We start from the raw sequence: 13097 nt of genomic DNA, 5'->3' as shown, positions 1-13097 counted from the left end.
ATTTCCAGAGAAGTTGGGACACTTTCCAAAAATGCAATAAAAACTGAAATCTATCTGAGTAATTTTTTGATTCACTTGAACCTTTATTTCACAGACAAAAGGACACACATTTTCAGCGTTTTTAAATGATTAACTTAATTATATTTGTTAAATATAAACAAACTTAGAAATTGATGCAATGCTGGCATGTTTACCACTGGGTCACATCACCTTTTTTTAATTATACTTTTAAATCATTTGGGAATTAAATACACTAACTGTTGCAGTTTTCGAAGTGGAATTTATTCTTGCTGTATACAAGACTTGAGCAGCTCAACAGTTCGTGGTCGCCATTGTCTGATTCTCTTCATGATGCTCCATACATTTTCAATAGGAAAATCTTTTCATTATATTATGAATTGTAAATGGTGAAAACCCTACATGATTTGCACTCTTCCACCAAGAAACATTGTCTTTGAACTGATTGACAATTCTCTCACAAAGTTTGCCACAGAGTGATAAGCCATGAACCATCCTTGCTTGCAAAGACTAAGCTTTTAACAAATTTTAGTTTTAGTTTTTATTGCATCTTTGGAAAGTGTCCTAACTTTTCTGGTAATGGGGTTTGTAAAACGTTACCTAGCCTGCCAGAGTTATGGTAGGTGTTGTTTGCATGTGTGCACATGTGCATATATGTAAGTAATAATACGACTCATAAATAGCACTGTTTATAACTGGGTAGATGATAAGAAATAATGGGCATTGCAGTTGAACTTGGAGAAACACAACATGTGAAGTATAATACCTCCTAGCTTTAAAGGTTAGAGCTGGAGAAAAGTTAAGTAAACACTTAAGGAGAAACATATGCACATTAAAGCTGCAGCACATACAGTAAAATTGGGAATTTGGTAGACATAGGTTACTGCATGTAATTCATGACAGAACATTTAGAACTTTTTTGTGATGCATAACATATTGGAGCTAAAACATATTTAAAAGCTTTAAAATTAAACAGATGTTCTGTTATTAAAAATAGCCAAATGTGTTTTACCTTCTTAATACAAGGCTATGCTACAGTGTGGCTCTTATTTCATATTTTTGGCTTTAATCTGATAGTGCTGTCAGATAGTGTTATTTAAAACATTGTGACAAAACCATGTTTTGGAGTCTTCATAATTGTTTTAGCTTTACTCAAAAAGCGTTAAACCACAAAACCAGTATTTTTTTTACATTCTCATGTTCCCACAAAGTCCAAAAGACTTACTGACCAAGTACCAGATGTTTTTGGTTCTGGAAGGGAGAGGTGGGTGCTTTGCACTTCCCATCCTTTCTACTCCACATGGGGCTACAGGAGAAGTTAAAGGCATTAAGATGTATTTCAACAGCAGGACACAACAGCAAACTGTGGGTGTGAGAGAAGGGAAATGAATAAAATAAATGAATATTCCTCCCCCCTTGGCTTAGCCTTTTTCAGCAATTCTGCAGCAGTGACCTGGCTTATTTCCTGCTCCCTGCTCTGAGTCAGTGGGGCTTTGCTGAGTTCCCCTCCTCCATAGCCCCCAGCTGTGTGAACTGAACTGTGGGAGTGTGTGGGTGACTGACAAAGATAGTGCACACTTATGAGCATGTGCCTTGTAGAACTGTGTCTCTTGACCTACTACTGATAGTTCCTTACTACTCCCTTGACTCACATTGAAATTAGAAATGCTTTCCCAAATCAGTCAGTACTTAAAACTTTAAAAAAGCAACAAACCATCACTGCAGCCCACAAGGGTCAGTGAGAGGAAAGTAGGCATGTCAACAGTGTCCGCAGTAGCACTGCCAACACAAATAAATACACAAAGTATATAATTCATCTAGTTCAGTAAACTGAGACACATTGAGAAGTTTGGAGCTACATGAAATGCTCTAATGTCATCATTAATCATAATCCGCACTTGCCTTCCTCTGAGTCTGTATTGTCTGTTAGCAGAATACACCTTAGCCTCAGGGATTAGATGTGACTGTGGATTTGTCTTGAAAGAGGGTAAAACTTGGCTGAATTCATAAAAAAAGCATGAGGTTTTATATGTTAAGGTATCTTAGAGTCGATATTCAAGCTCTGTATAAGACAGAATAATCCACCAAATAAAAACATACATTCACTGCCCAACCAACTGTCTGGGAACAGTAAATGTGTGCTCATTACTCATTGTGTTTAGAGTCTTATTGGATTATACTGTAATACTGGGAATACGTTTATGGCAAATGTAAGTCACTATTTTGCATTTAACTTTTAGTGTGTTTTATATGGCTTTTAGTTCCAGCACTGCCATCCCTGGCTGACTTAAAAACTAAACTGAAATTGCAGGTCTGTCACCCACCTGCCTGCTAATTTGATAAGTGAACAGAAGGTACCTATTTAGGACAGAGCCTCTGCTAAAGCAGGAGGTGGAAAGACATAATTTGCCATGCTTAACTAGTCCTTTCTTAACCTGCATTTATCTTAACAGACCTAATAATCTTTTCCTCCTTTCTTTTTCCACATTTCTTTTAAACTTTATGTGCAGAAAAACATTGTAAATGTAGCTTTTCTGCATCACAGCCAATTCGACACATTTAAAATGAAGTCAACTCTGCAACATTATACCAACATTATACCAAAAAGATACATTTATTAAACTATTAGACTTTTTAGAATTGTGTTTATGTTTTATTAGCAGGGGCTCCTGTCTAATTATGCTTTAAAGTATGCTTAAAGGAATGTGGGTTTTTGGACAGCTAATACCCATGGCTGGATTACTGACCGGGCCAATGGGGCCAGCGCCCAGGGGCCCTTGAGGTCAGGGGGCCCCTGGCCCAAAACATTTTGCGATGCCTATCAACATTTATGATACAATATATTTTTATTTTCGAGGGCCCTCCATTTTAAGGATCCTCTGACTATTAGGGACTTTGACCCCAGGGCCTCTTGGGGGCCCTAGCCATGCTTTTGGGGCCCCTAGCCATGCTTTTGGGCCCTAGCCATGCTTTTGGGGGCCCTAGCCATGCTTTTGGGCCCTAGCCATGCTTTTGGGCCCCTTATGAAAATGGATGAGGCGTTGTGGCACTGCTCTGACTTCGACTTCTGGCTATTAGGGGTCCTAGGAAAGAGGGGGGCATATTTTTAGAGGGCCCTGGTTATGAGAGCCCCTACCAGGGGGCCCTAGTGAAGAGCAGGGCATACCATTAGAAGGCCCTTGATCACGAGGGCCCCTGCTATGGGGCCCTTGACTTCCATAGAAGTCATTTACCATGGCTCCTTGACTTTCTAGGGACCTACAGATTGCCAGGCAAGCTACCATATTTCATAACAGACATTTTGTTGCAAATATGCGATTCAGGCCCTTACTTAATGTTTCTGAATTTGTATTGTTTCAAAATTATTATGTTCAATTTCTCTTAAGCGCAGAGACACAAATTAATTTAGCAATTTTGCAATTATTTAAATTTAAGACAAGCAATTTCAAGCAGTTTGAATGCATACACACACTTAACTGAGCTATTTGATGTTCTTTTCATGCCTGACAATATGTCCAACAGTGAGCTCACTTTAAAGGCTAACTCACTCGCTGCAGCATATCCTTCAGATCTGAACATGAGCCTGGCAGATGAATTGATACAATACAAATCATTCATAACAGAAAAAGAAAAATGTCCTAGTAAAATGCTCAAAACCATGATAAATTTGAATTTACAGTCAACCTTTCCAAATGTCTACATAGCACTTAGACTTTTTTTGACTGTGCCTATCACAAATTGTGAAGGGGAGCGTTCATTCTCCAAACTGGCTCGTATTAAAAATGAACTCAGGATTAGGATGCGCCAAAACCGCCTGAACTCACTGTCACTTCTGGCCATTGAATCAGATTTGGTCAGACAGCTTAATTTTGATGAATTAGTGGATGACTTTGCAAGAAAGAAGAGTAGAAAGAAACTTATATAAAATAGATTCTTGTGTTAGGGTTAGTTATTGACAGGTTGTTTAATGTATTAATTTATTTATGTTTTTGGAAGGGGGGTGGGCGCGAGGTGGGGGTGGGGGTGGGTTCCCTGGGCAACTCTTTGCCCAGGGGCCCAGACTATCCTTAATCCGTCCTTGCTAATACCATTTTAGGTCAACATATTGTAAGTCCAGTCCTTGGTGGAGCTATTGGGCTTCATAGTCCAAGCTAGGTGACCAGCTCTGTTTTCCTCTTTTCAAATGTGTAATATGAGAGACTTAGAATTCCCCTAACCAACATGAATGCAACAAAAATTGCAATTTCTGCTTGTCTGCAGAAACCACATGTGAATGTGCCAAACAGTCTGAGGCTGATAGACGTAGTTCAGAGACTGCATTTTGACAGTTGAACTGAGAGACAATTAGGTGGGTCCCAGATCATATACAGTCATACACACATGAACCTATTCTTGATTTGCAAATTGTGAACATGTAGGAAAGAGGCTTGTTGCGCATAGGAACTCCTAATGTTATCACTCCCATTATCCATAGACATTGAGGTTAGTAGTTATTTGTATTTAATAATTAAGAATAGGCTATGGTTGTGGTAACACATTTGTAAAGTAAAAAAACCAAAGTTTATGGATCATGTGGCTTATTCCAGTGATTTAAAATTGTTTTCTTAGACACAAATACAATAGAGAAATACAAGAAATACACGTTACCATTTACTAGTTGTGAGCAATAAACAGAGTGACTTAGAGCAAATTTACTTTAATTAAAATGTTAATGTAATCACAGAACAATGACACAAATTATGATTTTCTAAATATGTTTATGTACCAAAAGCCCCTGACAACACAGGTTGAGTGGTGGTTGTGTGGTGTGATATTATGGTATCTTACACTGATCTAGTATGTTAATGCTACCATGAGGGCTCACTATTTCCTGTATTTCATAAATCTGCCATTTAACCGTATAACCCGCATGTCAGTGCTAGTACAAACTGAAAAGGAGTTTATTGATGCAGGGGCAAATCATAAGGGTGTTTGTCAGTTGCATAAATGAAGCAATAATGTGTCCAGTGCATACTTTTTTGGCAAAAACTAATTTGTCCTTTGATCTTTTGGCATTTGCTTTTTCACAGCACATGCCTATACATTTAAGGTTTTAAGATCTGCAAAAAGGAAGTAGGGACAATAGGAATCCCACAGCATGTTGGAACAGCTTCCAGTGTGCGTAGAGAATAAGCCATTCTCTTTAGAGTTGCATTTACGTAGGATGTGAGCAAAGCTCCAACTCAAGCCTTATATAATATAGTTGCACACGCGGATGTGGGAAAGGGGACAGGATGAGCCCTGAAGTTCCCATAAGGCTGTTGGGGTACCCAAGAGGGAAGGGACAATGAACCTGAACATAATAACAGTATTATTATTATTATTATGCATTTAATGCTATATGTGTACATACTCATATAATGCTACAAATAAAGCATATACAGTCAATCCTTCAAGTGGGAATATAATGCTACACACACACACACACACATATTTTCGCAAGTGATAATATTATTAACCTAAAATAACAGTTTAGTGGCAAAGGCAACCACAAAACAGCACAGATTTAATTGGCACAGCTGGGAAATACTAAACCCACTGCCAGGAAATCTCTGAGTAATGAAACACTGTAAGGATAGAGTCTGTGGAGGATTTTACATATTATTCCACATTCTACTCAGCCAATCATATACAGTTGCATCAAAATTCTAAACTATTTAACTACCATTGCAAATTAGATTTATTAAAAAAGTAACAAACTATCGGCTGTTTGCAATACACCAATCAAATCAGAACAATTTTTATAGCTCAACACAAATTATTAACAAGTGGTTTCTTTAAATTCTACAGAAAATGCCAATTTTAATGACTAAAATCTCAGAATTATTTAATTACTTCATGACAAGTGTCTTTAATACTTAGTTCTGTTGTCTGTTCTGTTGTCTGTTCTGTGGCCAGTGATAGCTCAGTGGTTAAGGTACTGGACTAGTAAACAGAAGGTTGCCGGTTCAAGCCTTACCACCACCAAGTTGCCACTGTTGGGTCCCTGAGCAAGGCCCTTAACCCTCAATTGCTCATCGTGTTCAGCTCATTGTGTAAGTCGCTTTGGATAAAAGCGTCTGCTAAATGCTGAAAATGTAAATGTAAATGTTGTTATGACCGGCTGCAAACGTGATGCAAAGCCAGACACCAGCTGGCAACTGGCAGTGTTTTTGAGGAATCTTAGCCCATTGTTCATGGGCTAATATTATTGGGTTTGTGTGCTGCAATTTCTTCAAATCCCACCAAAGAATCCAGAATTTTCCAGGACGACTTCAAACCAAGCCAGTTTGTGTTGCCAACGTTCGTTTAACTTTGAACTTGCAAACTATGCTTCCAGCTGTATCTCTAGGAACATTCAGTGCCTTTGTTATATTTTGCATCCTTTCCTTGTTTAAACAAGGCAATTCTCTCTTTTTTTTTATTTTTTGGACAGCTCTTTTTCCTTACCCATATTTCTACCATGCAAACAAACATCAGTTAACAAACCCCTAACCAGTCCAGGTATTTGATGTGTGTTATCTCAAGCACACCTGGTGCACGTAAACTTTTTCCTATTTTTTCCTATTCCTATTGTAGACAGTAGATAATCATCCCCTATTAAGTTTACAAAACTGTAATGTAAAAGTTAATTTGTTAGCTAATAGTCTTGTTGAATTGTTGGGATCCAATCCAATGCTTCAGGAAAGCAGAGGTCCAATGAACAACAGAGAAAGTAAAGCTGTGTCCCACACCTATAGTACATTTACATTTACATTTTCAGAATTTAGCAGACGCTTTTATCCAAAGCGACTTACACAATGAGCAATTGAGGGTTAAGGGCCTTGCTCAGGGACCCAACAGTGGCAACTTGGTGGTAGCGGGGCTTGAACCGGCAACCTTCTGTTTACTAGTCCAGTACCTTAACCACTGAGCTATAATAAATATTGTGTATATATACTGTATATATATATATATATATATACAGTATATATAAATAACCAATGGCATTGTTACATACTATTTAGTACATTTACATGCTTTTCAGTACATATTGTGTGTATTGTAAGCCAGCTAAATAGGGAACTGCTGATATTGTATGACTGAAAACAAAGCCTGTTGTTAATATGAAAGATACCAAGTAAGCATAAAGCTATGTCAAGTATACAAAAAACACATGACATGTTTCAAGTGATGTGTAACATTGGACTGAACTGTAGCATTAAAATAAATCTTTGGACTAAAGTAAATGATTACCACCCAGTTTGTGTATCAAACATACGTAGTTGTTATGCTTGTGTTAGGAATTCTTTTCTTTAAGATATTAAACATGCATGCATTACAATAAACAGCTGACAAGTTTTCTAGGGAAAGGCTGTGGGCATATGGTGGGCTTGATTTTGTCACATTTCACAACAAACATCCGTACAGAAGATCTCCAGATATGTATTTTGTTTAAGATATTTGGGTTCAGCAAGATATTATAGTATTGCAACATTAGCTATGTGGTTGACATGATTGGGCTGTATTTTGAGAGTAACTTGTTTAACTGATTCCATATTATGATAGTATTATTCTCTAAGTTTATTGTGAATTTAGAAAAAGTGTAGGAGAACCCAAATATCAGGGTTCGAATTCATCCACCTGACAAGCCTTTGGTTCCCACCACTTCCCAATATAGCTCTAAAAGGAAATGAGTTCACTAAGATAATTTTCATTCATGTTGAGGCCTGTGACACTGCTCACAGCTGCCTGTTATGGTAAACTTTATTTTGGTTCATACCCATGTTAAGCATGTGTATGAGAAATGTTCATACTATTGCCTCATTCATTCATTGTCTGTTTTACAATCGCTTTATCCTGGTCAGGGTCCGAGTGGGTCCATACACTGGACGAAAGGCAGGAAACTCCTCAGATGGATTGCCTGTCCAACATAGGGCAGACATTCAAACACTCACATTAACACAAACACACAAAGGGCAATTTTAAGGAGCTCCTATTGGTCTGACTGCATGTCTTTGGACTTGTGGAAGGAAACCTGTGCACCCAAAGGAACCTACTCTCACACAGAGAGAACATGCACATTTCACACAGAAAGGACCCTGGCCGGTCAGTCCCTTCTTGCTGTGAGATGACAGAACTACCCACTACACCACTGTACCCCCTCCGCCATTATTACAATATATAAAACATATCTAAAAAAAATCTCTTTATAAGAGGAATACTGAAAGCTGGGTGGAAATGTACCCTGGGCATAATGCTTACCTACACCAAGAGACGATGTACAGCAGCAAGTTCACCTACCTGCATGTTTTTGAAAGAAAATAAAAATTTAACTATTCTATTAACAGGAAATACACATGGATCAAACCTTTGCCTACATAGAAAATTAGACAGAATGGTTCTTCTGCTGGTAAAGAAGAAAACTATATCAAAAATATAAAAATTCTAGTATGCAATATTAAAGCTATGATTATCTGCTGATCCAGAACCATAATTCACAGATTCCAATTTATGTTTTAGGCCATCATCTAGCCGGTTACCCATACTCAGTATAATACCAGTAAATACCTAATGAATGCTCTTTTAGCTCATGGGTGCTTCTGGAAAACAACAAAAGATACAGAGGTCCTTCTCACTAACTTATTTATCCTGGTCAGGGTCAGGTAGATCCAGAGATGCATGGACAACAACACACAAGGATGAAATACCAATACTTTACAGGGCATATCATATGGTGCAAACACACTTAATGATGATTCCAGGATGGTTAAGCCCCCATAATTGATGTTTAAAGTATTTAAGAGTAGTTAGATGAACCCCAGAATTAAAACAAGTTCCTTTAAACAAGCTAAAACAAGCTTCTTTATTTTTTTTTAAGTTTTAAGTTTTTTAAGTCCTCCATAATGTTAAAGCAATTAAAATCAAATAAAAAAATTTGAATTTGATAAAAAAATTTGAACTCAGGTAACCTGTGGCTCCTCTTACTCTGACTGGACTCACAGGATGCTCGTTGTTATACGTAGTAACATGTAAACTAAGTGGTACTCTATACATTTACGTTGTTTTAAATCGGATTACTTTTACCACGAAAGTGAACAGAGATTTTCATTAGACTGTTAAGTGGAGTGTACATATAAACACCTCTGTAATCTAATCTATAATCAGAATGAATTTAATTTAATTAAATTACATGCAATCTTTGCATGTAAACATATTCAGTGGCACCCACAGACTGTTAAGCAGCTGGTATTGTATCAAGCAAAAATGGGCCAAAGTTTCCACTTGCAAAATTGCAACAATTAGTCTTGCAAACCATTAGAAAGTGGAATTATTTGGAAACATGGTGTAACACAGTGGTAAACACGTCTCTGTCCCAGTTTTTGAGTGTGTTGCAGGCATCAAATTCTACATTTGTTTAGATTCACAAAATACAATTAAGTTAGTAAGTACCATACTGGAAACATTTTATTTCTACTTCTGTCTGTTAAAAAAATGTTCAAGAGAATTATCAAATTACAAATTCTTTTTATTGCATTTTACAAAATTTACTTTTTTAATTTACTATTTACTTTCAGCAGATATGTTTACATTTTCAGAAGGTTTGCCTAACTAAAAAGTAACTGGAAAAGTAACAAAAAATTAAGCTTGTGAATTTTATAAAAAATGATCTAACTTTTCGATCTGAAAATATTTTTTTATTATGTAGAATTTACCATATTGGTTGGAACGTTTGGAACAGTGCACATTCCTGTTGTCCCCTCAGGACCTGTTGTGGGGCCCCTAGCATGCGCTTGACGGCTGTGATCTTGCTAGATGGTCCTTTGGTATTTATAAATTAAGATCCATTATTAGTACACTCATCCTGAGAATTCTAAAGATGGGGTCTTCTGAGACTGCTTTATACATGACCTTGTGTCTTTACTCCCAGAGCATGTCCTCACTGCTAGAGTAATGTAAAAAAAAAAAAAAAAAAGTAGGGATAGCCAGAGCAGCAGGAAGGATATTTGGAAATAAAAAATTTTTTTTAGAGTTAGTAAGTTAACAATTATTAACAAATGTTATTGTGTTAACAATTCCAATTGAATTAATACTTAAATCGAATTCACTTAAACTGGTCACTTTTAATGCTACCCATCCATTTCATACAAGTAAGCATTTACATTTTCAGCATTTAGCAGACGCTTTTATCCAAAGCGACTTACACGATGAGCAATTGAGGGTTAAGGGCCTTGCTCAGGGACCCAACAGTGGCAACTTGGTGGTAGCGGGGCTTGAACCAGGAACCTTCTGTTCACTAGTCCAGTACCTTAACCACTGAGCTATCACTGGCCACAACTGGCTGCAACTGGCACTTTTCTCTTTCCCTGGCTACACAAAAAGCGAATATAGAATGGTCTCCTTGCCATACTGATCTTTAACATGGCTCAGTATTTTTAAGAAATAATAATGTTAAGAAATTATTTCATTTATCTTCAGAAGTATTCTAATTAGGGTGGGTCCGAAGCTCTAACCTCCAGGTTTAGGGTGAGAAAACTCCCTGGACAGGCCACCAGTCTATTCGCTCATTTACTCACACCTAGGATCAATTGTTATTGTACTTGAACATTGTTTAATTGTTATTGTACCTTGTAAGAGAATCAGGATCTGATGAATCAGAATCTAGTTTTGTCAGGTAAATTCTTTCGCACCACCATACAATCATCACCTCATTACAATCCTAAAGAATCTGTTTACATTTTCTGAAGCATTTTCATCTAGCTCTCGTGTAAGCATGATTTAAATAGAGGCTGTGTGGGTTTAATCCTCAAGTGGAAAGATTATGATCTTTCAGTCCCGTCACACCCATCTAAGCCTCAATGAATGATTCCTGCTGGATGATAATCAAAGCTTTCCATGCAAGTTTAGACATCCAACACTAAAATCAGTTGCTTTTCTACTGCTTTCAGTGGCACTCTGATGTGTGGAGGATCAGATACATTATGTGTTGTCAACCAATCTTAATGCAATAAATGTTGCTTTTCTAAATACACACCTATGAAATAGAAGCTGTGTCTAGTACTTATTTGCACTGTTTGGCCCCAGTTACATATTAGATCTTACATAATGGTGCATCATTCTAAAACTATATCCTGTTTCTCTTTGATGGTTATGTACTTACTGTACACATACTTGACTTATGATAAATAGCTGTATTTTAAAATATGTACACATATTAATTGCCATGAGTGATCATTCATACATTCATTCATTGTCTGTTTATCCTGGTCAGGTCTGATTTATTGGGCAAAAGGTAGGAAACTCCGCAAACAGGTTGCCAGACCATCAAAGTGCAGACACACACACACACTGATACTAGGTGATTTCTAGTAGCTCAGGTTAGCCTGGCTGCATGTCTTTAGATTTGTGAGAGGACATCAGAGCACACTGGAGAGACTCCACACAGAAACAACCCTGGCTGTCTGGCCGAGAAGTAAATCTCCTTCTTGCTGTGAGATGACATCGCTACCCACTGTGCCACCATGCAAACAGATCAATCAACAAACAGATAGTTTAAAAGGCAGGTCTATCCAAAAACTGTGCCCGGCCTTAGTCCTGTTCTAAGATATATAAAGTGTTTATTTATAGTCTGCAGTGCTACAAGCACAAAGGCATCCCTGGATAGGTTCCACCAAAATAAAAACAAGTCTTATTTATTGGTTGTATCATCTGTGGGAAAATGAATGAATGAATTAATTAATTAATTAATGTATGGTCAGTCCTCTTGCCACTAAGCTTAAACTGCTTAAAAATAAATCTACCCCAAAGAGCAGGTAATAATTACACAGATAATTCTCATTAAAAGGTTCATATTTGATATGTAATAAAAAGCTGACAAACGTATACCTATATAGATTTTAAAACACATTTATTTTAAATGAGGCTTGTGTAAATACACATCACTGCATGTTTGTGAGTGTTGGGAGGAGTCTAAGCATCTTATCTTATCTTATCTTATCTTTCTTATCTTATCTTATCTTATCTTATCTTATCTTATCTTATCTTATCTTATCTTATCTTATCTTATCTTATCTAATAAATTTGGTATCTAAAGATTGCCAGGTCAGTTAACACCTAACCCAGTGTTAACTTTGCCACTAAGTTTCATTCTGGACAAACCACTGTTGTGCCGTTTTAATTAGGCTAGGCTATGTTTTAGCTAAAAAATTCCCACAGGTGATAAATGAACAGCTCTTTGGCCAATGTGCTGCAAAAATCATTGCAGTGTAAATACAGGGTAGGGAACAAGTCGACTTAATCCATACCTGCAGTATGCCCTCTATATCACAATAGCGCCACAAAACAAGGAAAGTATAGGGATCTACCATTCAGGTTAGTACAGGTCTCTTTAATTATGCTCACATGCACATACCCACTAATCAAAATATGGTGATGGATGTTCCATTTCCCAAATAACTTATTTCTATTCTGTAGACCAGTACCTATATTTTCTGTACAACTAAATTTTTAAATGTGCACTTGTCTTAGTGATGAGGGACCCCAACCCAATTATATTATCCCACTCTATGTACTCAATGGACAAGTCCTGCTTTAAAACAGTTGGTTTTATTTTTTCTTATATATTACAGTGAACAGTGGCTCAGCAGTTAAGGTACTGCACTAATCAAAAGGTCAAGGGTGCAAGCCCTAACTTTACCAAGCCACCATTTTCTTGTCCTTAACCATCAGCTGCTTGGATTGTATTTTGCTTAAATTTTAAGTTACCTGCCAAAATGTCAATTTAAAATGTAACTATGGTCAGGAAAAATGGCTTTAAGCAATGTCCACTGCTAATTACTAATGTCTTTCCCATAATCCCAATGCACACACCATGTCAAAGCAGAGCAGTCAGTATATCTGTACTTTAGGAAAACTGCATATGAGTCTATTGTGGTCGTTTATATTGTACATACTGTGTTTTACTGATAAATTATGCACATCTTACTTATGCTGCCGTGATAGTTATCATTATTTTCATTACAAAGCTAGACTAATGATATAAAAAAATCACCTATTACACATAATGAATCATGCACATACTA

Source organism: Trichomycterus rosablanca, chromosome 2 (genome assembly GCF_030014385.1).
Source record: "Trichomycterus rosablanca isolate fTriRos1 chromosome 2, fTriRos1.hap1, whole genome shotgun sequence".
In the NCBI taxonomy this organism is placed as follows: domain Eukaryota; kingdom Metazoa; phylum Chordata; class Actinopteri; order Siluriformes; family Trichomycteridae; genus Trichomycterus; species Trichomycterus rosablanca.
This window is presented reverse-complemented; position numbering follows the sequence as displayed.